General features: G+C 44.0%; 1 long non-coding RNA gene and 2 pseudogenes across 1 annotated transcript in view; 1 reads left to right on the top strand and 2 right to left on the bottom strand.

The window, feature by feature from the left end:
* Window positions 1–22698, bottom strand: part of LOC134958738 (uncharacterized) — an 82897-nt gene that overhangs the window by 22932 nt on the left and 37267 nt on the right. The window contains exons 3-4 of the long non-coding RNA XR_010187108.1: window positions 11246–11371; window positions 9655–9738 (exon numbers count right to left, since the gene is read on the bottom strand). This is a non-coding gene — a long non-coding RNA (uncharacterized LOC134958738). The remainder of the gene's footprint in view (window positions 1–9654; window positions 9739–11245; window positions 11372–22698) is intronic.
* Window positions 14429–14548, bottom strand: LOC134946476 (5S ribosomal RNA; annotated as a pseudogene).
* Window positions 20739–20858, top strand: LOC134946465 (5S ribosomal RNA; annotated as a pseudogene).

The following is a 22698-nucleotide window of genomic DNA, read 5'->3' as shown; positions in this document are numbered from 1 at the left end:
TGGTAATGTTTAGATGTTACTTTCTTCCTAGCCTGTATCAGGGTAGGAATGACTTTGTTCGGAATGCCCTTCCGGGCTAATATCTGGCGTTCAACCTCCATACCGTCAAACGTAGCAGCGGTAAGTCTTGATAAGCGAACGGCCCCTGTTGTAACAGGTCCTCCCGAAGAGGAAGAGGCCTTGGATCTTCCAGCAGTAGATCCAGAAGTTCCGCGTACCAAGCCCTTCTTGGCCAGTCCAGAGCAATGAGAATTGCCTGAACTCTTGTTCTCCTTATGAGCTTTAGAATCCTTGGGATGAGTGGAAGTGGAGGAAACACGTACACTGACTGCAACACCCACGCAGACAACAGAGCGTCCACCGCCACTGCTTGCGGGTCTCTCAACCTGGAACAATACCTCAGAAGCTTCTTGTTGAGGCGGAAGGTCATCATGTCTATTTGAGGAACCCCCCAAAGATTTGTCACCTCCGTGAACACCTCTGGATGGAGGCCCCACTCTCCTGGATGGAGATCGTGTCTGCTGAGGAAGTCCGCTTCCCAGTTGTCTACTCCCGGAATGAAAATTGCTGACAGCGCCAGCACGTGTTTTTCTGCCCAGAGAATGATTCTTGTTACCTCTGACATTGCAGCTCTGCTCTTCGTTCCGCCCTATCGGTTTATGTAGGCCACCGTTGTTACATTTTCCTACTGCATTTGAATGGCTCGATCTCGCAGAAGATGTGTCACTTGGAGAAGACCGTTGTACATGGCTCTTAGTTTCAGAATGTTTATGGGAAGACCAGATTCCAGACTTGACTGCGCCACATCCCCGGAGAATTGCATCCGTGGTTAGAAGGATCCAGTCCTGAATCCCGAACCTGCGGCCATACAGAAGGTGAGACAATTGCAGCCACCAGAGGAGTGAAATCTTTGCTTTTGTTGACAGACAAATCCTCAGGTGCATATGCAGATGAGACCCCGACCACTTTTCCAGGAGATCCAGTTGGAAGGATCGAGCATGAAATCTTCCATACTGTAGAGCCTTGTAGGAGGCAATCATCTTCCCCAGAAGGCGAATGCACTGATGAACCGATACCCGGGCTGGCTTCAGGACATCCCAGACCATTGTTTGAATCACCAACGCTTTCTCTACCGGTAGAAACACCTTCTGCACGTCCGTGTCGAGGATCATCCCCAGGAAAGACATTCTCCTTGTCGGCTCCAAATGTGACTTTGGAAGGTTCAGGATCCAACCATGGTCCCTGAGCAGATGAGTTGTGAGAGCAATAGACTGCAACAACTTTTCGCTGGTCGATGCCTTTATCAGCAGATCGACCAGGTATGGAATTATGTTCACCCCTTGTCTGCGGAGGAGAACCATCATCTCTGCCATCACCTTGGTGAACACCCTTGGTGCTGTGGAAAGGCAGAATGGCAGTGCCTTGAACTGATAGTGACAGTCCAACAGTGCAAATCTGAGATAAGCCTGGTGCGGCGGCCATATTGAATTTGAACTCCCTCAGATAAGGGTTTAACGATTTTAAGTTCAAAATCGGTCTGACCAACCATCCGGTTTTGGTACCACGAAAAGATTTGAATAATAACCCTTGGTTTGCTTATGAGGCGGAACTGGGACAATGACATGTGACTTTTCCAATTTTTGGATGGCTTCCTGTAGGATAGCCTTGTCTGCCATCAAAGCTGGAAAGACTGATTTGAAGAATCGGTGAGGTGGAAGTTCTTGAAACTCCAGTCTGTACCCCTGGTACACAATATCCTGTACCCATGGATCCAGGCCGGACGAGACCCAGACGTGGCAGAAATGTCTGAGCGTCGCACCCACCAGGCCGTCTTCCAGGCTTCGCGGTCCACTGTCATGCTGAGGATTTTGAGGAATCAGAAGTAAGTTTCTTGTCCAGGGAGCCTGCGGGTGCAGGCATTTTGGATTTTGCACGACCACCTGTAAAGAAGGTGGTAGGAGGCTTGGACTTTTTTGTCTTAGCGGTTCGAAAAGGACTGCGATTCAGATGAAGAAAAGGGTTTCATCGTAGAAGGCGCAGCTGAGGGAAGAAAAGGTGACTTACCCGCGGTTGCCATGGAAATCCACGCATCCAATGCATCCCCAAATAGAGCCTGACCTGTGTAGGGTAGGTTCTCCACACTTCTCCTGGATTCCACATCTGCAGACCATTGGCGTAGCCAAAGACCCCTGCGAGCTGAGACAGACATGGAAGATATCCTTGCAGTCAGCGTACCCAGGTCCTTCATGGATTCCACCATGAACCCCACAGAATCCTGTATGCTACGTAAAAAGAATTCAATGTCACGCCTATCTATTGTATCCAAATCCTTTAGTAACGTGCCTGACCACTTTACTATAGCTTTAGAAATCCATGCACAGGCAATAGTGGGCCTTAACGCCACCCCTGAAGCATTGTATATGGATTTGAGCGTAGTGTCAATCTTACGATCAGCCTGTTCTTTTAACGTGGTAGATCCAGGGACAGGTAAAACCACCTTCTTTGACAGTCTGGAAACAGATGCGTCAACTATAGGCGGGTTTTCCCATTTTTTTCTATCCTCCTCAGGGATAGGAAAAGCAACCAGAACCCTTTTGGGGATCTGGAATTTTTTCTCCGGGGCTTCCCAGGATTTTTCAATGAAAACGTTTAATTCTTTAGATGCAGGGAAGGTTATGGAGGCTTTCTTATTGTCTGTGAAGTAAACCTCCTCAACCTGCTCAGGTGGTGTGTCAGTAATGTTTAACACATCTCTAATAGCCTCAATCATGAGCTGCACCCCCTTTGCAAGGGATGCCGCCCTCCTCAGCACATCCCCATCACCGTCTGCCGTGTCAGAGTCTGTATCCCTGTCGGCCTGCATAATTTGGGCAAGTGCACGTTTCTGTGGGTATATGCTAGGGGATTTAGAAGGAATAGTAACAGAACCTGACCAAACTGCCATACATTTCTTTAAAACCTGAGTTTCAGTCTCAGTATGAGCTACCCTAGTAGAGATATGAGAGATCATTCCCTTAATAGAGGTCAACCACTCAGGCTCAGTAATAGGGATCTGAGACAAGACATTACATTCCTGTGTACATGGAATGGATTCTTCTGGAGAAGAAATGTCCTCTGCATCATAAGACACAGAGTCCCTAGACATAGCTATGTGAGAAAAACAAACATCCCCACACACACAGGAAATTGTCAGACACAGTTTCCCCCCAAGTATGCCACAGAGAAACAAAGAGCTTGGATCCAGCCCACACACAGCACTTCAACAGGTAGATATAACACAACTACCTGGCGCTGACTGTGTACCTTAAAAGACTACACAGTAATTACATTGCCCTCCCCTTCTACAACCCCCTGGTACCGCACAGGATAGCTGGAGTTCCGTGGAGGGACAGCTCTCCCTGTCAGCATCCTTGTACTGGATCTGCAGGCAGGAAAATGGCGTTGAACGCTGCTGGGTCCGCTCTGAGAAGCTTGTCCCCTGAACATGGCACTGCTTCCCACTCTTCAGTTCATTATACTGGCCTGAGAAATGGTGCTGGCAGCGTTACCAAGGTCTCTGACAGCCTTGGTGACCAGTGTAGGGTATAGGCGCTGGCTCAGGGCACCCCTCAAAGCACCGCACTGTGTACCACTGAGTCTCCGGAGCGCAGTTAATACTGCGCTTCCACCCTGTTGCCGCCATCTTCACTCACTCGCCACTGGAATCTTCTGACTCTGTTAGGGGGTGGCAGCATGCTGCGGGAGTGAGCGGTCACCTGGGGCGGCTAACGATCATCACCCTCAGGAGCTCAGTGTCCTGTCAGCGGAGATAGTGGCTCAAAACCCCTCAGGGCGGACACTACTCCCCCCTAAGACCCACAAAGCAGGGAGGCTGTTGCCAGCAGCATCCTTGTGCCTAAAATTACTCTTAGACAAATAATAAAACTAAAGAAGCCCTAGGAGCTCCCCTAGCTGTGACCGGCTCCTCCGGGGCACATTTTCTAAACTGAGTCTGGTTGGAGGGGCATAGAGGGAGGAGCCAGCCCACACTATTAAACTCTTAAAGTGTCAGTGGCTCCTAGTGGACCCGTCTATACCCCATGGTACTAATGTGGACCCCAGCATCATCTAGGACGTAAGAGAAATAACAGTTAGAAGTTGGTTGGTAGGTACTTTATCTCCGTCCACTTTTATCTCCATCCAAGGCTTAGTAAATAGACCCCTGACTCTTACATGCAGAAAACTTTACTATATATACATATATATTGTCTAAGATTGTGTATATATATATATATATATATACTGTATATATACTGTATATATATTGTCTGAGGTTAAAGCCCAGCAGCCATTTTGATGTTCCCTGCAGGCCTCCACTCTGGTCTAGAAAGCATTGGCCAATTCCCAGATATTTATTGGAATATATAGGTTTCGACCTATGTGTAAAAATAATACAACATTGATAAATTATTTATTTGAATCTCTGCATGAGTTGTTGTTTTTTTTATATACTGTATATTACTATGCAATGCACCTCTGATTAATTTTCAGGTTTCACTGAAGAGCCCTTTTCACATGTAAATAAAAATGTGTACATTTGCAGGGCTGTAACTAGGGTGGTGAAGATTGTACCTTGCACACACTACACCATCTGCATCTACTCAAAATGGCCGCCTTGGTATGTGCTGGACAGCTGCAGTGCTGTCCATTGTAGACATTATAGCAGGCAGCACCTCTCCTCCATGTGCTTGGACCTGCCTCCTGCTGCCGGTGGGTAGGGAAGGAGGGCAAAGAAGTTGAGAGGAGGAGGACCGCTGGTGAGGAGAAGGGATGGGAGAGGTGAGCGGGGAAGGGTGAGGAGATGAGTAGGTTGAGAGAGGATGAAGGAGGAGCTAAGAGAGGAGCCAGCGAGTGATGAGTGGGGCAGATGGGTCAGTATTGTTATGGGAAATATCGGGACAGCAGCAGCACGGAAGGACACCAGCACTCACCATTAAAGTCCCCACCTGCATACAGCAGCACTGAGTGAGGCAGGATGGATGAGACACAAGTAACACCATCCCCTTGGGTGTGCATCAAAAGGGAATTCATATGTCATACTGTGTTCAGGTGGCAGTCATACCTCATACACTTAGTGCTCATGTGCTTAGTGTTTCCCACACACACACACACACACACACACACACACACACACACACACACACACACACACACACACACCACACCACACCCTATGGGTGGAAGTGGGGAGAGGAATGATGATGATGAGGAGGAATAAGGTGTAGGGGAAATATCTGGCATAATGTGTATAAGGGTCTCTTCTGTTGCATAACATGTATAAGGGGCTCTACTGTGGTGTAATGTGTATGAGGGTCTCTACTGTGGCATAATGTGTATAAGGGGTTCTACTGTGGTGTAACGTGTATAAGGGGCTCTACTTTGGCATAACATGTATAGTGGATACTAATGTGCAGTGTAACATGACTAATGGACACTATTGTGTGATGTAATGTGTATAACAGACACTACTGTGTGGTGTAACGTGAATAACGGACACTACTTATGTTTCCATACAGTGAACTGCTATCAGGGCTTTGATTGGAGGGTAGCTCTAGCCATTCACATGCTGATTGTGTGTAACTCACAAACAGAGTGGCTAGGCAGCATTCGCTACCTGCCTCCCAAGAAGCTCTGAAGGCACGACCCATCCCAGCCCACCACTGCTTGAAGGACCTTAAAGTCTTGGGGCCCTGAGCAGATGCCAATATTGCCTATATGTTAAGATGGCCTTGTTTCCAGTTCAATATCAACAAAGTGGTCTTAGCTGATCTTTGTGATAAAGGGTCTTAGAGTGGTGGAATGAGCAGGACCAGGGATGGAGAGGGGGGTGGGGGTGGGGGGGTGGGGGGGGGGGGATAGAACTGTGACCAGGGGGTTGGGTGTCCTTCAGTGTCTCACCTCTGATACAGTTTTGTAGGGACGTAACTAATAGTGTTAGCAGAACTGGTAAAGGTACGTGGCCAATAGACTCTTGGAAATTATGTTTGTGCAGGTGTTGATATTGCAAAGTTATATATGCGCACATCAGTGGATGACTCAAACTATGAACAGCCCAGTTACTTAACCAGTGGTGTTAGTTTATTGAAAGATAGCAAGTACAGTCATTCTCACTGTTACATGTACATTGGTGATGGAGTGGAGCTCGAGCAGAGTGTGGTTTCATTCAAATCACCAACTGGAGAGTGTATACTGCAAATGGGCAGTGGTGCAGGAACAGCTTTATAGCTGGTTTTAACCAGGTTTCTCATAGTAGCTAAGCAGAAGACCACTGTCTCCCCATATGTCACTGTGCACTGTCTCACGTAGTAAAAAGCCAAGTTGGCAATGCACATGCCCAGTAGTGATATTGGGGGCCATCTTGAGATAGGGCATGAATTCTCCCTGGAGAACAAGAAGACTGGAGTCTGAGCAGCAGCAGCAGTACCAGCACAGCACACTCCTCTTTCAACACAGAAAACAAGCACTAAGAAACCACATATTTTGAAATATGAGACTCTTCTCTTTTTCATGTGGGTATTCCTGAGTTTATTGAAGCCAGGACAGGGAATATCTACCCTTACCTGAACTTTTTAATATTTTCTGCTGTGCATAGGCTATTCCCTTCAGATCATATATAATCAAGACAGAGTAGTTTCTCAGGGGCTACATCTCTTGAAAGAGGGGAATCCCCATTGCCTTACAAGGGTAACCCTAAGTCTGTGCATGCCGGTGTTTGGGAAAGGTAGTGCTTTAAGAGCACTCCCAACAATTGCCTAGCACTATTTATTTGCATACTGTGCTGGGCTTAATGATATCATCAAGACCCATCCAGCCTCAGTTACCAGCAATAGATGTCTACATTAACTCATTCAGTTATTAGGAAAAATCGACCACATTAATTGAGGGGATCCCTGATTTTTTCACACAAATGGGCAAGATCTCCCCCATTTTCTTGAAATTGTGTTTTGATGTGTTTAATGGACTGGTGATCAAATGCAATATCCAAGTAATAAATACTAATGGGAAATATAATTTGAAAGGGGTATAGTATGATACATCAACATGATCATAACGCCGACATGCTTAGTGTTGACATGATTAGCTTATATTTTTTACCCTGTCTCCTTATGCTGGGCTACACTGACTTCAGTGACCGTTGCTGATTACCGATGGCAATAAGAAAAGTATTTTAACTTTTGAGCTCTTCAATTTGGCACTCGTCATAGACACCTATTATGAATATGCAGATGACAAGTCCCAGTAATTGTATGCAATGAAGAGGTTAATATATATTTTGAGGACAAGTACCACTTGTCCTTAGCACTGAAGGAGTTAAGTAGCAGTCAAATTGTAACCAAAATATTTTCTACTTAGCAGGACATTATCTGCGAAGAAGCAGCACACTCTATGCCACTGTGTAAATGGTATGTAAATGACATTTAAAACAGCTGCAATTCAGACAGAGAAAGGTACAGGCCTTTACATTATACAGCAGGAATACATATGGAGACCAGCAGACGGGATGCCATCTGTCACTATACTGACAGCGGCATCCTGTGAGCCAGAATCCCAGCTGCAAGGAAGCGGGTCCCCTCGCTTCGGGCCCGGTGGCGAGCTCCCCACTCAAGTGGTGGTGTGGATCCACCACCCGGGTAGGAATACGAGGCTGTGGTCGGGATTGCGACTGCCGGCCTTTCACCCGCTGTTGGGATTTCCGCGTCAGTATCCTGAACGCCAGGATCTTGACAGCCGGTATATTAACTGCATCCCATCCAGCAATATACATTCCTTATGCTTTGTGTTCATGTGACTTCTGTTCAAGTTAGATCATGTGAGCTCTGATATTTCTGGATATTCTCTTCAGGTCTGCTATTTAAACTCCACTCTGTGCAGTGATCACTGCCAGAGTGTAGGTCTCCTGCCTCTTACTGCTTAACTGCTGATTGCTGCTTGCAAAGACTTCCTGGTGATCATTTGATAATCATTAATGCTCTGCCTTAGAATTTGGTTTCTCAATATTACCTGTGTATTGAACCTTAGATATCCATTGAATATGATCTTGTTTACAGATTTTGCTGCCTCGCTTCTGAGTATATTTACCTTCCCCCCTGGTCCCCTAACTCTAACCCTCCCCCCGCAGCCTAACCCTAACCCTCGGCGCTGGTACCTAAACTTAACCCCCTCTTCCCGTAGCCTAAACCTAACTCCCCCTCCCCGCAGCCTAAACCTAGGGGCCACAGCCAAGCCCTAACCCTCCCCCCGCAGCCTAACCCTAACCCACCCCCTCCCCCCTGCGGCTTACATCTCCGGCGCGGTGAATTGTCATTTGGATTCCTGGCTATTGGGATTCCGGCTCCAGGATTGTGAACCTATTTAGGATGCCGATGTTGACATTCCGAATAGTGTCAGGATTCCGGCCTCGGCATTCTGACTGCCAGGATCTCGACAGCCAGGATCTTAATCAGATCCCTAAAATATATCTATTATTATGCTAATAAAGGGCCTTTTAGCTTGTGTGGGGAGGGATGAAAAAAGATGCAGCGTTCTCAAAACAAAAGAGGTTACTGCTGCTTCCTCCACCCTTAGTTTCAACGCTACTGTACTACAGTATGCCACCTGAAGTAAAGGCTCTGCATGCCTCCGCACCTACCCCCAACTTCGATAGACATTTTACGTTACTGTAGTAGCTTTAACAATACAACGCACACTGGTACACATAACTGTGCTGGTATATAGATGCATTTGCAGTTTTCAATTAAATGAGATGTACTCTGGGCCTAATTCAAACCTGATCGTAGATGCGCTAAATTGAGCACATCTACGATCAGCTTCCCTGACATGCGGGCAGACGCCTAGCACAGGGCTAGTCCACCCCGCATGTCAGGCCTTCCCCGTCGCACAAATACAAAAGCATTGCACGGCGGCTATGCTTTTGTACTTGAAGAGTAGCTCCCCACCAGCGCAGCTCTTGTGCACTGACAGGGAGCTACCTGTTGCTGTGAAGGTCGCAGCGGCTGCGTGTGATGTCACGCAGCTGCTACGGCCCGCCCCCTGCACGGTCCTGGCACGCCTGCGTTGCCCGACCATGCCCCTAAAACGGCGGCCAAACTCCACCAGCCCACCCCCTTCCGTCCAGCGAACGCCGTTGGCTGTCTGGCATTCGCCGGTGCACTGCGGCGCCCGGCGCATGCGCAGTTCATACCTGATCGCTGCTGTGTGAAAACGCACAGCAGTGATCAGGTCTGAATTGGCCCCCTGTGTCATCATTGTTAGAGAACTGTGCTTAATTAGCTGCATTGCTCTTCACCTCTCCCCACCCTTCATTTCTATGCTATGCCATGAAGTGAACCACTATAGAATTTGTTGTAGCAGCTTGGAAATTGTTGCTCGCTAGCTTGCAGCTTTTTACTGACAGGTTAAAAAAAGCCAACAATAGCCATCCCATGAAAAAACAACTACAAATTGCCTCGGCAGGGTAAAAAAGAAACACAAAAGGGCCCCGCCATGAAATCCCCCACATACATTGCCACTCTCAGGGTTAAAAAAACACGCAATAGCCCCCCCCCCCCCATGAAAAAATAAATACCACACAAATTAAGAGAAGTCCAGTAGTAAAACATGATGCACAGTACTTACTGGCTGGCGGAGGGATGCTGCCACTGGGGCATTCTGCCGGGTCCTTTGTCGCCTGCTTCTCAGGGCACTGAGGTTGGCCACATTCTGTGGGGAAAAAAACCCAATGCAACGTAAGTTTGCCTCCAAACTTATTAGAGACAAATAAACACCTACTGTACAATTCTTTAGCCAAACCCTCAATAACATTTAGGGAAATGCAAGAACCTTGGACTTGCTAGATGCTGTAGACAGCTCCAATGTAAGATCCTTGGACTTGCAAGATGCCATAGATAGCATCAATGTAAGAATCTTGGACTTGCAATATGCTGTGGAGTACTTCAGTACTATTTGGGAACGTAGCAGCCTTGGACTTGCTTGAAGCTCTGGTTTTATTAGGGTGAGACTCCTAGAGCTCTCAAGAGTCTTTTCACCATTAGCAATACCCCGCTATTCCCTTAGTACTTGTTGCACACACTGGTACTTAGGGGGCCCCTGGACCTAATTCCTGCAACAGTAGGACCTCACCCAATAGACCGGAGATCCCGGATAATACAGCATAAATACTGAAGAGAGAAGATGCGGCAGTGTCCTGGTAGCTAGGACACAACTTGATTAGACTTTGGTACCACTGGGTCCTACGTGATACTCCCATACCAGAGGTTGCAGGGAAGTAGAGTAAGACATTGGCAGATGTGGACAGACCAGTATATCTGGAATGACTGCAGCTTCGCCATGCAGGGTATAAGTGGTCAGGCCAGGTATATTAGAGCAGTAATAGCTTGACCTTGCAGGACATCAGCAGGCAGGTTAGGTATGCAGGATTGGCTGTAGGCTTGACTTTGCGGAACATTAGCAAACAGACCAGGTGTGCAGAATTGACCTAAGATTGGCCTTGCTGGGTGTTAACGGACAGATCAGGTGTGCAGGATTGGCCGGAGCTTGGCCTTGCAAGATGTTAGCAGACTGACCAGGTGTGCAGGATTGACTGAACTTTAGCCTTGCAGGAGGTTACCTGACAGGCCAGGTGTGCAGGGTTGACTGAAGCTTGGCCTTGCAGGATGTTAGTTGACTGGCCAGATGTGCAGGATTGACTGAAGCTTGGCCTTGCAGGATGTTAACTTGCCAGCCAGGTGTGCAGGATTAACTGAAGCTCGGACTTGCAGGACATCAGCAGATATACCAAGTTTTAAGGAACAGCTGCAGCAGATGTAGTAAGCCAGGAAGATCCAAAGTACAAAACAGAGCGGCAAGGGCTAACTGAGGACTACAACCGGCAAGGCCAGACAGAAGTGTCCGGGAGATATAGGGGAGGAGAGCCAATCCAGAGACCCACTGGAACAAGACCCTCTGAATTACAAATTCTGTGCATCTGGAGTGCTGCACGTTCCTAGAGGCAGTCCATAATCCACCGCAGCCACCCTGGCGTCCCTGTTGCCTGGGCTATAGTAGGGAAAGCTGCCAGATGATAGTACTGTGATGTCCAGGCTACCTAGCAATGGCAGGGACTAGCACAGAGCCACCTCACTGTCTCGTAACAATAACACCACAAACAAATACACTGAAATACTGTAAAAGTTCAGTACAGTATTTAAATACAATTCAAAGTACTTACTAGCTAGGGGAGAGCTATTTTCCCTGGGGCCTTCTTGTGGATTCTCCTACGCCACCTCCTCCTCTTACCCTCTTAGATGCTGCTGCTGCCTTTGTTGTAGCCTCATGTGGTGGCGCTGCCAACTTTCTGTGAAAACAAATCCAATTACAGTATTGCACAGTATATCCATAATTCTTACTTGTAATAAGCATACAGTAGTCAAATACTGTTTTTGCTAGTTTTTCAATAAGCAACTTACTCCACGGAACAAAAACAAAAGCCCAAATGCATAAAAAAATACACATTGCCACAAACAGAGTAAATAAAACAACATACAATGGCCCCATACCCATAAAAAAAACACATTGACAGAGTAGAAAAACACACAATAGCCCCCAGACTAAAAAAACAAACAACTATAAATTAGAGATGTGAGCCGTACCCGATGATTTGGATTTGAATTCGTCAGCAGGATTTGGATTCGGATTTGGATTTGCCAAAAAGCTGTGACCGGCTTTGGATTTGTTTGTTTTTTAAATTGTCAAAAAACGCCAAAATCACAAAACTTTTTTTTTTTTGTCCCTAGAGTATTATTAATCTCAATAACATTCATTTCCCGTCATTTGCAGACAATTTTAACCACCTTATAGCTCACAATGTTGTTTTCATCCACTTTAGGTCAAAGACTGCAGAAAACAGGCTGGGTACTTACTACTAGGCTAAAGAGGGACAGAAAAGAAGACTCTTTTTTGGGGGGCACTCTATTTGTACTTTGTTAAAAATTAATTACATTTTATTGATATGCATTAAAAGAGAATTTAGTGTCATGTCTTGAGTTCACAAATAATACAACAATTTAGAAATATGGCAGAAAAAGAACATGCAGCCAATAATTTCACATATCCTGAAGGCTGTATTCAGGAAATGATTACAAGTTTAATGATTGGTGAAAATATAACAGTACAGATAAGTGTGCTGTGTTTCTTCAAAGAATACAGAGAAAAAACATATGCAGATGTATATTCACAGCACTCAAAGCCATAGTCATAATTGTGTAGGTGGTGCAAGGCAATAAAATAAATAAAGGCACTCACTCTCCCAGCGCATTGGAGAAAGCAAAGCAAGCCAGCACTCACGGTTCCGATGAAGAATCAAAGAGGATTTATTCCATATCAAAACGACATGTGTAGATACAGGCACAGCCCGACAGCTGTTTCAACCGATATAGGTTTTCCTCAGGGGCTACAAGAGCTGCGTGTGGTACACAAATTTATACATGTAATGGCGCCAAAAGTCAAAATTAGCATCACCCAATAGGAGGAGAAGGAGGTGGGACGAGTCCTGTGTGCGTCTGTCCCATCTCTCCTGCTCCATCGCATCTTTGTCAACGTAAACAAAGCCGGCGCCCACCCTAGCAACGGCTCAGGCGCGCTGTACGCAAAGAGGGGAGATGCCAGCGCAGCCGTCTCAAGCGTGCACAGGGGGAAAAAAGCAGGGGAAAAGAGGGTTAATCAAAGTACAAAGAACCAAATGAAATAACCAAAACATAAAACTCAAACAAGAAAAAACACAAACATATAAAAAACATATAAAAAATGAATGAATGAATGTAAAAGTATATATACCGCTACTTTGTTAAAAATTAATTACATTTTATTGATATGCATTAAAAGAGAATTTAGTGTCATGTCTTGAGTTCACAAATAATACAACAATTTAGAAATATGGCAGAAAAAGAACATGCAGCCAATAATTTCACATATCCTGAAGGCTGTATTCAGGAAATGATTACAAGTTCAATGATTGGTGAAAATATAACAGTACAGATAAGTGTGCTGTGTTTCTTCAAAGAATACAGAGAAAAAACATATGCAGATGTATATTCACAGCACTCAAAGCCATAGTCATAATTGTGTAGGTGGTGCAAGGCAATAAAATAAATAAAGGCACTCACTCTCCCAGCGCATTGGAGAAAGCAAAGCAAGCCAGCACTCACGGTTCCGATGAAGAATCAAAGAGGATTTATTCCATATCAAAACGACATGTGTAGATACAGGCACAGCCCGACAGCTGTTTTAACCGATATAGGTTTTCCTCAGGGGCTACAAGAGCTGCACAAATTTATACATGTAATGGCGCCAAAAGTCAAAATTAGCATCACCCAAAAGGAGGAGAGGAAGGTGGGACGAGTCCTGTGTGCGTCTCTCCCATCTCTCCTGCTCCGTCGCATCTTTGTCAACGTAAACAAAGCCGGCGCCCACCCTAGCAATGGCTCAGGCGCGCTGTACGCGAAGAGGGGAGATGCCAGCGCAGCCGTCTCAAGCGTGCACAGGGGAAAAAAAGCAGGGGAAAAGAGGGTTAATCAAAGTACAAAGAGCCAAATGAAATAACCAAAACATAAAACTCAAACAAGAAAAAACACAAACATATAAAAAACATATAAAAAATTAATGAATGAATGTAAAAGTATATATACCGCTGGAGCCCGGTATTGAACGGGTGTCCAATCAAACTGTTGCTGTAATTAGTGCTGTCTATGGAGCCAAAGAAGGGAATATTAACCCTCAGTAAAGATGCCCTCAATGTACATATCAAAACCATATCCAACAATGGGCTATATAGAGAACTGCAAAAAACTGTATATATTAATCACAAGGTACTCCACATATTAAAGCACTGTCAACAGGATATGAGCCAAATGATGGAAAGGACACATGGCTGTGTCAATGGGCAGAAATAAAATAACCATAACTATCCTTATGGAACGCCAGAGATTCAGTGTCATCAAACAAGATTCTTTCTGCATCCGCAGTATCAAAATAACCAGCAGTACATCAACTCACCAAAGGGAAACCAAAACACACGATGGAGTCCCCAAATTCAAACATATCAAAATGAAAAATGAAAATAAAAAAAACAAAAGCACAGATGTACAAGGATATTGCAAACGTGACTATGGACTAAGTGTCAGGTGACAAAAGGAAGAATAGTGCCAGAAATGTATATATAAAAATATAAAGGAAAAAGGGGGAAAAGAAATCAAAAAATGCTGATGGAGCCCAAGTGCATGAAGGTAGCAGATAGATCTAATGTGGTAAGATAGGAAAGTTATGTGGTCAAGACAATAGGCGAGGGAAGTGATGAATCGAATTTAAGAGATCAAAAATCTAAAAAACGCCTGAAGTCGCATTTGGCTAAGTGATGAAAGTACAGCACCCAGTATTCCCAGGTTGTCTCCAAAACTGGTACTGACTGGGCCCAACACTGCTTAGTTTCCAAGATCGGACGGAATTGGACGTCGTCCAGTGTGGTATGGCTGTAGAGATCACATTGTTGCCATTTCCTAGGCCAGAAAGGTACTACCCGTTATTAGGCAGTGCTTGTAATGATAGCAAAGAATATAAGAGAGAGATCACTTCCACAGCCCATCAGAAACCATGATAAAACATTGCAACCTAAACAATGCACAATAATTGACACACGGCGGTGTCAAGGGCTAACCAAAAAGAAACCAGCAAATGAAACAAAAAATACTGGACACACGGCGGTGTCTATAGAAATGAAACCAGAAAAGTTGAAAAACTTCACAGGAAACATCCCAAACGAAAGTCTTCATTCAGGCCATTGGGAGTCAGTGTATGCAATCTATGAATCCACTGGAGTTCTCTTTGCAGCAACAGTCTATCACGATCACCTCCTCGTTGTAGCGGTGGTATCTGGTCTATGATGCAGCATTTAAGTTGGTTGACCGTATGTTGTGCCTCTTTATAATGTCTTGCCACAGGTAAATTAGTGAAGTCTCTCATGGCATCTGTAGATGTCAGACATTTTTTAATGGAGGAACGGTGTTGACTGAGGCGTTCTTTGAGCATTCTACTCGTTTTGCCAACATACAGGCGATTGCATGGACATTTAAGTACATAGACCACAAATCGGCCGTTGCAGTCCAGTCTCTGTTTGATGGAATACTCCTTATTGTCAAAAGGACTGGCAAAGCGATTGCCCAATGCCAGAAAAGAACAGCTGGAACATCCTGTGCATCTGAAAACCCTGGGTTTTTTCGTTAACCAATTGGATGTTTTAATAGTCTTTCTTTGAGAAATATCAGTCTTGACTAAAAGGTCCTTCTAATTCGGTCCCCATCTACAAGCAAATCTAGAAATTGTAGAAAGATCTTTGGTGAGAACTGGATCACTCGCAATCAGGTGCCAGTGTTCCCGTATTTTGTTGCGGATAAAGCCAGAGGCTGTGGTAAACATACTGCTGAAATTTAACCTGTCCCGTTCATTGTCATCAGGACCATCTCTCTTGTGTAGAAGGTCTTCTCTTTTGATTTGTCCAATCCTGGATAAGGCACAGTCAATCTCCTTCTTGGGATAGCCTCTGTCAAGAAAGCTTGAGTGTAACGGAAGAGTGTTTCTGGCTGAGTCCTTGCTGTAAATATAAGTCAATAATTTGTTGTCCTCCTTTTTGATGGAAACATCCAGGAAATTGATGTGTGTTTTGCTGAAAGTCAAGCTGAATCTGATCGTGCCCGGAAGTTAGTTAAGTTCATGGATGAATGCCAAAAGGGTCTCTTCGGTGCCTTGTCAAATAAAAAATAAGTCATCAATGTAGTGAACATAAAATGACAAAAATTGACCCAAAAAAGGATTACCAGTGATGTGCACCTGTTCGTAGGCCGCCATGTAAATGTTGGTGTAAGAAGGCGCCATATTCGAACCCATGGCGGTCCCTTGTTTTTGTAGGTAAAAACTATTTTCAAAAAGAAAATAGTTTTTATTGAGAATGACATCAATCAACAACAGCAAAAAAGACACAGGTGGACCAAAATAGGAATCATTATCAGTAAGGAGCTCTCTGCATGCTTCCATCTCTTGTGTTTGCGGGATATTGGTGTAGAGACTCGAGACATCGAGTGTCACCAAAAGGGTGTTGTCCATGATGTTTTGTACTTGTTCAAGTCTCCTCAGAAAATCTGATGTGTCTTCAATGAAGCTGGCCGTTTGCTTAACCAATGGCTGTAAATAGAAATCAACCAATTGAGACAAGGGTTGACAGAGGGACCCCTTGATGAAATAATGGGGCATCCTGGTGGCTGAGAGAGAGATTTATGGATTTTTGGGAGTGTATACAAAAAGGGAATTCTTGGATGTGCAGTGGTCATGAAATCAGCTGTGCTCTTGTTGATATATCCATTATTGAGTCCCATCTGGATGATGGAGTCAATCTCAGTTTTATATGGCCCCATCGAGTCATGGCCAAGCTTATGGTAGCAAATGGTGTCTGCCAATTGGTTATTGGCCTCCATTATATAGTAGTCATAGTCTAATAACACGATGCCACCCCCCTTGTCCGCAGCTCTAATGACCAATTGAGTGTCACTGCGAAGAGACTCAATGGCTTTCCTTTCACCCATCATGATGTTATAATGCGATATCTTTTGCTCAGATACAAAAGGTATAGTGTCTCTTTTGAGAACCCTCATGAAGGTTTGTATTGAGGGATTCACAGATGGGGGATCAAAAACACTGGGGTTTTTTTTTAAAGGGCACGACTCCGTTGACACAGATGCTGTTCCCGGATTCGAATTGTTGCCAGAAAAAAAGTCTCTCAGACGTAATTGTCTGCCCAGTTTGTAGAGATCCACTTGCCACTTAAATTCGTCCTGAGCCACTGTAGGGATGAATGAGAGGCCTTTGTTAAGAATGGACAATTCATCTGGTGTAAGGAGGTGTTTTGAGAGATTAAAGACTACTGTTTCTAATTTAATTTTTGTTGTCTTCTTTATTTTTCTCCCACCTCGACGGGTGGGTATAAGGGTTTTTTTGGAGGTCGCCTGTTCCTTGCTGATCTAGAGAGATAGGTGGTGCTCTGGCCAGACGTGAATGGGGCATCAGAGTCACTGGCTGAGGTATGTGACTGACTATCAATGTCAGTGAAAGGTTGTATCGGTCACCTACACAATTATGACTATCGCTTTGAGTGCTGTGGTTTTTTTCTTTTTTGTAATTAACCATTACCAGACCTGCACCTGCCCTGTGGAGTTTATATGTGCTCCCTTTAGAATTTTTTTTCAACAATTTGTTTATTTTTCTTGGGTTTTTGTGATCATCATGTACCATACAGTCGCCTAGGGGTGTTATCTAGCCTCTGCACAGGATTATTGGTTTTATAAATGTCTACGAATAAGGAACTTTCGTCTATATTACAATTTGATACTGCGGATGCAGAAGGAATCTTGTTTGATGACACTGAATCTCTGGCGTTCCATAAGGATAGTCCAGAGAAATTCACGAGTGATTTGCTTAGGTTGAAGAAAAGGGAGATTGAATTACATCTCCATGGACTTACCCTCTCACAATATTATAAGGAACAATTCATTCCGAGGGGATTTAGTCTACACAATCAACCTACACTTGGAAGACATAACAACGATTTCTGCACAAAATGGTGTAACATACTGAACAAATGTTCTTTCGATTTAATGCTCTTAGTGATTGAACAAGTAGGCATTGATTTAGATAGCATTAAGAAAGACATTTTGGAACTTGAGACATCCGACCTATATAGGGCTATTCAGACTCCAGAATGTGATCTTCTGTCTAATCTCAACAAGGATATTGAGAAATTTAAGGGAGATTTACTAAAATTCAAGAAAAACAAATACAAACAAGTCAAATTAGACTACAAAGAAAACATGGTATATAACTGGTATTCACGCAGTGAACCGAGGAGATTCAGGCCACCATACAAGCGTGGTTGGAGACCGATACAACCTTTCACTGACATTGATAGTCAGTCACATACCTCAGCCAGTGACTCTGATGCCCCATCCAAGTCTGACCAGAGCACCACCTATCTCTCTAGATCAGCAAGGAACAGACGACCTCCAAATAACCCCTTATACCCACCCGTCGAGGTGGGAGAAAAAGAAAGAAGACAACAACAAAAAGTCAATTAGAAACAGTAATCTTTAATCTCTCGAAACACCTCCTTACACCAGATGAATTGTCCATTCTTAACAAAGGCCTCTCATTCATCCCTACAGTGGCTCAGGATGAATTTAAGTGGCATGTGGATCTCTACAAACTGGGCAGACAATTGCGTCTGAGAGACTTTTTTTCTGGCAACAATTCGAATCCGGGAACAGCATCTGTGTCAACGGAGTCGTGCCCTTTAAAACCCCCCAGTGTTTTTGATCCCCCATCTGTGAATCCCTCAATACAAACCTTCATGAGGGTTCTCAAAAGAGACACTATACCTTTTGTATCTGAGCAAAAGATATCGCATTATAACATCACGATGGGTGAAAGGAAAGCCATTGAGTCTCTTCGTAGTGACACTCAATTGGTCTTTAGAGCTGCGGACAAGGGGGGTGGCATCGTGTTATTAGACTATGACTACTATATAATGGAGGCCAATAGCCAATTGGCAGACACCAATTGCTACCATAAGCTTGGCCATGACTCGATGGGGCCATATAAAACTGAGATTGACTCCATCATCCAGATGGGACTCAATAATGGATATATCAACAAAAGCACAGCTGATTTCATGACCACTGCACATCCAAGAATACCCTTTTTGTATACACTCCCGAAAATCCATAAATCTCTCTCTCAGCCACCAGGAAGCCCCATTATTTCATCAAGGGGTCCCTCTGTCAACCCTTGTCTCAATTGGTTGATTTCTATTTACAGCCATTGGTTAAACAAACGGCCAGCTTCATTGAAGACACATCAGATTTTCTGAGGAGACTTGAACAAGTACAAAACATCATGGACAACACCCTTTTGGTGACACTCGATGTCTCGAGTCTCTACACCAATATCCCGCACACACAAGGGATGGAAGCATGCAGAGAGCTCCTTACTAATAATGATGCCTATTTTGGTCCACCTGTGTCTTTTTTGCTGTTGTTGATTGATGTTATTTTCAATAAAAACTATTTTCTTTTTTAAAATAGTTTTTACCTACAATAACAGGGGACCACCATGGGTACAAATATGGCGCCTTATTACGCCAACATTTACATGGCGGCCTACGAACAGGTGCACATCACTGGTAATCCTTTTTTTGGTCAATTTTTATCATTTTATGTTCGCTACATTGATGACTTATTTTTTATTTGGCAAGGCACCGAAGAGAACCTTTTGGCATTCATCCATGAGCTTAACTCACTTCCGTGCACGATCAGATTCAGCTTTACTTTCAGCAAAACACACATCAATTTCCTGGATGTTTCCATCAAAAAGGAGGACAACAAATTATTGACTTATATTTACAGCAAGGACTCAGCCAGAAACACTCTTCTGTTACACTCAAGCTTTCATCCGGCACCGTTGAAAAGAGGATTACCGTTTTCACAGTTACTGCGGGTGATCCGTATCACTTCGGATCCCGCTGCAATTCCAACTGCATTGGAATCCATGTGTCAATGATTTCTTGACAGAGGATACACCAAAAAGAAGATTGACTATGCCTTATCCAGGATTGGACAAATCAAAAGAGAAGACCTTCTACACAAGAGAGATGGTCCTGATGACAATGAACGGGACAGGTTAAATTTCAGCAGTGTGTTTACCACAGCCTCTGGCTTTATCCGCAACAAAATACGGGAACACTGGCACCTGATTGCGAGTGATCCAGTTCTCACCAAAGATCTTTCTACAATTCCTAGATTTGCCTATAGACGGGGACCGAATTAGAAGGACCTTTTAGTCAAGACTGATTTTTCTCAAAGAAAGACTATTAAAACATCCAATTGGTTAACGAAAAATCCCAGGGTTTTCAGATGCATGGGATGTTCCAACTGTTCTTTTCTGGCATTGGGCAATCGCTTTACCAAACCTTTTGACATTAAGGAGTATTCCATCAAACAGAGACTGGACTGCAACAGCCGCTTTGTGGTCTATGTACTTAAATGTCCATGCAATCGCCTGTATGTTGGCAAAACGAGTAGAATGCTCAAAGAACGCCTTAGTCAACACCGTTCCTCCATTAAAAAATGTCTGACATCTACAGATGCCATGAGAGACTTCACTAATTTACCTGTGGCAAGACATTATAAAGAGGCACAACATACGGTCAACCAACTTAAATGCTGCATCATAGACCAGATACCACCGCTACAACGAGGAGGTGATCGTGATAGACTGTTGCTGCAAAGAGAACTCCAGTGGATTCATAGATTGCATACACTGACTCCCAATGGCCTGAATGAAGACTTTCGTTTGGGATGTTTCCTGTGAAGTTTTCCAACTTTTCTGGTTTCATTTCTATAGACACCGCCGTGTGTCCAGTATTTTTTGTTTCACTTGCTGGTTTCTTTTTGGTTAGCCCTTGACACCGCCGTGTGTCAATTATTGTGCATTGTTTAGGTTGCAATGTTTTATTATGGTTTCTGATGGACTGTGGAAGTGATCTCTCTCTTATATTCTTTGCTATCATTACAAGCACGGCCTAATAACGGGTAGTACCTTTCTGGCCTAGGAAATGGCAACAATGTGATCTCTACAGCCATACCACACTGGACGACGTCCAATTCCGTCCGATCTTGGAAACTAAGCAGTGTTGGGCCCAGTCAGTACCAGTTTTGGAGACAACCTGGGAATACTGGGTGCTGTACTTTCATCACTTAGCCAAATGCGACTTCAGGCGTTTTTTAGATTTTTGATCTCTTATATTCGATTCATCACTTCCCTCGCCTATTGTCTTGACCACATAACTTTCCTATCTTACCACATTAGATCTATCTGCTACCTTCATGCACTTGGGCTCCATCAGCATTTTTTGATTTCTTTTCCCCCTTTTTCCTTTATATTTATATATATATATATACATTTCTGGCACTATTCTTCCTTTTGTCACCTGACACTTATCATGGTGTGTAGTCCATAGTCACATTTGCAATATCCTTGTACATCTGTGCTTTTGTTTTTTTTATTTTCATTTTTCATTTTGATATGTTTGAATTTGGGGACTCCATCGTGTGTTTTGGTTTCCCTTTGGTGGAGTTGATGTACTGCTGGTTATTTTATTTCTGCCCATTGACACAGCCGTGTGTCCTTTCCATAATTTGGCTCATATCCTGTTGACAGTGCTTTAATATGTGGAGTACCTTGTGATTAATATATACAGTTTTTTGCAGTTCTCTATATAGCCCATTGTTGGATATGGTTTTGATATGTACATTGAGGGCATCTTTACTGAGGGTTAATATTCCCTTCTTTGGCTCCATAGACAGCACTAATTACAGCAACAGTTTGATTGGACACCCGTTCAATACCGGGCTCCAGCGGTATATATACTTATACATTCATTCATTCATTCATTCATTCATTCATTTTTTATATGTTTTTTATATGTTTGTGTTTATTCTTGTTTGAGTTTCATGTTTTGGTTATCTCATTTGGTTCTTTGTACTTTGATTAACCCTCTTTTCCCCTGCTTCCCCCCCCCCCCCCCTGTACACGCTTGAGACGGCTGCACTGGCGCCTACCCTAGCTGAGCCGTTGCTAGGGTAGGCGCCGGTTTTGTTTACATTGACAAAGATGCGACAGAGCAGGAGAGACGGGAGAGCCGCACACAGGACTCGTCCCACCTCCCTCTCCTCCTATTGGGTGATGCTACAGTCATTTTGACTTTTGGCGCCATTACATGTATAAATTTGTGTACCACACGTAGCTCTTGTAGCCCCTGAGGAAAACCTATATCGGCTGAAACAGCTGTCGGACTGTGCCTGTATCTACACATGTCGTTTTGATATGGAATAAATCCTCTTTGATTCTTCATCGGAACCGTGAGTGCTGGCTTGCTTTGCTTTCTCCAATGCGCTGGGAGACTGAGTGCTGATCCTTAATTTTTGGGCAATAAATGTGTCCTGTTAATCACATATTGCATATGGCTACATTTCTAGAACATAACATCGGAGTAATGCTGCTGTTTATAGGCTAAAATATAAACCTGGAACAATGGTAATATTAATACAAATACATATAAACAGAAAGATACAATCTCTAAGTATCAGATATAATATCTGTGTATGCCTATATAAATATATACTACAATTGCATACCCTCCAACATGACCCGCCCCACTAGGTACAAAATGCTCTGTTTCTGGACTTCCCTCTTAATTTATTATTGCCATCACCTGTGAAGAAACAGCTTTCTTATCATTTAAATAGTTCAACACAGGTGATGGAAATCATAAATTAAGAGGGAAGTCCAGAAACAGAGCATTTTGTACCTAGTGGGGCGGGTCATGTTGGAGGGTCTGCAATTGTCAAGATAATAAGGAACATGTGGCACGTTTTATAATAACTGGCAGTGTGTATAATCTTAGATTCAGTATATGTAAGGAAGACAGAGACTCATGTGGACCACCGCCGCTTCTAATGTCCTCCCGTATGTACTGGTGGACATAGAATAGACAATGTAGAATTCAAGGATGTTGAAAAGTGGGCAAAC

The sequence above is a fragment of the Pseudophryne corroboree genome, chromosome 1 (assembly GCF_028390025.1).
Source record: "Pseudophryne corroboree isolate aPseCor3 chromosome 1, aPseCor3.hap2, whole genome shotgun sequence".
NCBI lineage: Eukaryota > Metazoa > Chordata > Amphibia > Anura > Myobatrachidae > Pseudophryne > Pseudophryne corroboree.
Note: the sequence above shows the minus strand (reverse complement) of the source record. Positions and strands in the feature narration are given on the sequence as shown.